General features: G+C 39.5%; 1 protein-coding gene across 1 annotated transcript in view; it reads left to right on the top strand.

The window, feature by feature from the left end:
- The window catches only part of Rundc3b (RUN domain containing 3B), a 163,990-nt gene that overhangs the window by 143,911 nt on the left and 15,733 nt on the right, over positions 1–4,346 (top strand). The window lies entirely within an intron of this gene.

Here is a 4,346-nt window from a genome sequence, read left to right as displayed (position 1 = left end):
TACATACATACACATATATATATACATACATACACACACACACACACACACACACACACTTTGTGGTTGTAGAGCTTGCTGAAGGGGAGTAGTGATGTCTCTGTGAGGCACGCCAGAAAGAAAGCCGGTGTTACTGTGGGGAAAGGGACTGGTAAAGGACACACAGAGACGCAGAAGTGGGTAAAACAAAAAAATGTTTACTTTGCTAGCAAAGGGTCAGCCTGCACCAAGGGCTGTGCCAAATGACCCCCTGGGCTGCGTTACAGTCTATCTTTTAGAGGAGTTTTACAATCATGACCTCATTTTTGGTAGTTCGATAAGACGTTCCAGTTCCCACAGTTCCATCACAAACCGTGATCACCAGACAGTTCAGTGTTAACCCAAATGCAGCATTCTCTTTCAGGATGTTCATCCTTAGCCATTCCAGCCCACAAGAGTGGGGGTCAAGGTTAGGAGAGCAGGACTGGCGACACTCCTTTTATCTTAACTCCTTTATAGTCACATGATTTACAGAAGGGCTTAGGGCCTGGCGACTGTCATCTTAGCTGGAACATCCAGTCTCATCCTGGGATGTGACGAAGCACCTCCAGCACCTGTTAATTTTAAACCGGGGCTACGTGCCTTTAAGGTTTAATGATGAAACCTATTGTATGTTGCGCAAAACAAGCAAGGCAAAGCAAATTACAGAAGCAAAAGACAGCCGTTATTTTATATTTCCTTAACATTTTGTAGGTTTCAGACTGTTTACAAAAGTTCTGTCATTATGATTAGAAATTATCAGTCCTTGTTTCTTTGTGTTTATGTTTTCAAAAGGATTACTTATAATTACTGCCTTCATTTCCCCAGTTCCTTACTCAAGAGACTGTTATCAGGATGATTAACCACGAGCATACTGCTGAAGTCAGTCTTTTGTCTGCTAAATTTTCAGCAGCTTTTAACCCAGCTGACCACTTCCCTCTTTTTTCTTTTTTCACTTTCCCTATTCTTGCATCTCACTTGGTCCCTAATTTGTGGCGTCCTCAGGAAACCTTAGGAGCAAACACAACAGTGTCTGCTTTCTTGTGTGTCTTCATCACTCTTTTCCCATCAGGGTACAGCTATACATCCTTGTTGTCCAGGGCCATAAAGTTCCAGGCTGCCTTAAATGACAGGGAGGTCTTTACATCTCAGACTTCATCTTAAAGCAGGAGTAACTGTGTCCCTCTGATTTCCACTGCTGTGACAAATTACATGAGATAATGAGCATGTGAAGAGTAAAGGTTGGTTTAAGTTTATGATTTCAAAGGTTTCAGTCCATGTTCCCGGGCCACCCTGCTTTGGGCCTACGGTGAGACAGCGCCACAGCAGGAGAGGGTGCTAGAGCAAAGCTGCTCCCCACATGGCAGCAAAAGGAGAAAGGGGCGGGGTGGGGACCCTCCCCCAAGTGCCACTCCTAAATGCTGCATCATCCCTTCCTCCCAATAGCTCCACCCACTGGGGACCAAATCTTCAAGACATGAGCCTTTTGGGGGCATGTAACTAATGACATAGCAGCATAGTTGTTGAAAGTGTGTTACTTTCCCTCCCCCAGCTCAGATAGCGCTGCCTCTACCCCTTGGGGTTTGATGAGTGAGTGGTGCTGATGTGAGCTGATGTGCACATCTTCTATCTCTCCTTCCCACTTCTGCTCGCTTTGGTATGTGTGAGTCAGAGGAAACACAGATCAGTCTTTGCCCAGGGGAACCTGCACCCATGCAGGAGAAAGGTTCTCCTTCCTCCTTACAGCGTCAGTGCAGGAGTAAGTGCTGTCACCTCCCTGTACCACACATGTGCACACAGCAGTTCATTGCCCTGAAGCAGGCCTCTCAGTAGAACTAGAGTCACAGCTTTTTCACTGGTCATTTATCTCCCTTTTTGCCCCTTTACAGTCCATTGCCTACACAGTAATGGGTGATATTATAAAACATAAAATAGAAAGCATCATAACCTCACAACTCTAATGGCTTTCAGTGGCAATTAGAACACCGTCTAAGCTGCATATATATATATATATAAAGAGAGAGAGAGAGAGAGAGAGAGCAAGAAGAATGAATATAACCACTCACAACTCAAGATCTCAGAATTACTAAAAGATACTGAATAAACAGACTTCAAATGGCATGAGTAGAAAAACAAATATCAGACTGCCGCAAACTAGTGTCATAAGAGGTCATGAGCAGTGGAGTCCAGGAAAAACTAGACTGTGGAAAAGAAGGGCTTGGGATGTTACTGGAAGGCCTCAGATTGATCAGAAAGAAAAAGTCAACTCTGTGAAAGTATTTTTTAAACCTCTTGGTAGAATGGACTTACAGTGTATGTGGGATGCAAAGAAGTAGTGCTAAAAAAATAACTTAAGACTAGAAGAGAGCTTAAAAGGAGAGAAATTTTTGAAAACCTTGTAGTTGGAAGGGAAAAACTGCAGGAGAAAATTTAGGATTGTATAAAACAAAGAAAAAATGTCAGGCATGGTGGTATACTACACATCTGCAATCCCAGCACTTGGGAGGCTAAGGCAGAGAGATCACTACGAATTCAAGGCCAGCCTGGCCACAAGTTCAAGGTCATTCTGAACTACATATCAAGACCCTATCTCAAAGGAAAAAAAATAACCCCAAAATGTTTAAACTGAAAAACATTCCTCCCATAGCACCTTTCTCCATAAAAAACGTTACACATTAAGATCACACTTGGTACAGAAAAGAATACTCTCAAAACAAAAAGTCATAAGCCACCCAATAGCCTTGCCTTGTCCACAAGAATCCTGAGGAGAGAAGACTCTGTCTCTATAACACCATTTTTTAAAAACTGAAGGGCTGGGGTGAAGCTAATTGATAGATTATGTGTTTAGCGTGAGTGAAGCCCTGGTTTCATCCCCGGCACCAAAATAATAAATAAAAATAAATCACATACATTGAGAGAAAATGATGAACCTACTCTCAGGAAAACTGTAGTGAGGGAGAAAAACTAATATAAATGTGTAATTTTGTTAAATATCCTCAAAAACCAGTTATACATGATAGGAAAATTACAAATCACAAGTAAAAAACTAAGAAAAATAACCAAGACACAAGAAAAGAAGTGATCGTTGATTAAACTCTAGAAATAAATGGAATGAAAATACTGTCATATCAGAAGTAAAGATTAAATGGTAACATATCTGAAGAATGCATTTGAATGAAAACTTAATGTAAAACATTTAAGAAAAGCAGGAGAGCAATTAAGATGATGAAAATGAAAGTCGGGCATGGTGGTACATGCCTGTAATCCCAGCACTCGGGGAGGCTGAGGCAGGAGGATTGCTGTGAGTTCGAGACCAGCCTGAGCTACATAATGAGTTCCAGGTCAGTCTCAACTACATAGTGAGACCCTGTCTCAAAAAACCAAATAAATAAATAAAAAGATGAAAATGATAAAGAAAGAAAATTAGGAAGAGGCAGACCTAAAAGACAAACAAATATTGAATGCATATAAGAGTGGAGACACTGAAGAAAAAAAGCAATGGAGCAGAATTTAAGTTGAAATCTGTAATTTAAGAAAACACTGTGAATGAATGAAGTCCTAATGTACAAATTGAAAGGGCTAACCAACTCCCAGAAAAATTAATCTGTAGTAATCAATTACAAGACATACCCTACTAAAATTATTAGACAGCAAAAGTAGAGAAAACATACTTAGGACTTCCAGGCAGAAAGATCAAACTACTTACAAGAGAAACAGGTTAACATTAAACTTCACTAGTTGTATAAGGATACAATGAGGAAAAAATGTAAATCCTTCTAAATAGTATATAATTGTTTAAAAGTAAACAAAGTTCTATCATTGTGTAATAAAATACACTTGAAAGAACACCAAAAGAAACATACAAAATAAAATGGCAAAGAAGAACTACAGACCAATCTCCTTAATGAATATAGATGCAAAAATCCTTAATAAGATACTAGCAAACAGAATACAGAGGATTATTAAGAAGATGATCCATCATGACCAAGTCGGATTTATTCCAGAGATGCAAGGGTGGTTCAACATACGAAAGTCAGTGAATGTAATACATTATATTAACAAAGTCAAGGACAAAAACCATATGATACTCTCAATAGATGCAAAAAAAGCATTTGATAAAATTCAACACCCATTCATGATAAAAACCCTGCAAAAAATTGGAATAGATGGTCTATACCTCAATTTAATAAAGGCTATTTATGAAAAACCATCAGCCAACATCATATTGAATGGCCAAAAACTGAAAACCTTCATGTTAAAATCAGGAACAAGACAAGGATGCCCACTATCGCCACTTCTCTTCAATATAGTTCTGGAAACATTAGCCA

This window comes from Fukomys damarensis, unplaced genomic scaffold, assembly GCF_012274545.1.
Source record: "Fukomys damarensis isolate Sample0158 unplaced genomic scaffold, DMR_v1.0_HiC HiC_scaffold_4, whole genome shotgun sequence".
Taxonomy (NCBI): domain Eukaryota; kingdom Metazoa; phylum Chordata; class Mammalia; order Rodentia; family Bathyergidae; genus Fukomys; species Fukomys damarensis.
The sequence above is the reverse complement of the archived record's forward strand: the minus strand, read 5'-3'. Positions and strand labels throughout refer to the sequence as shown.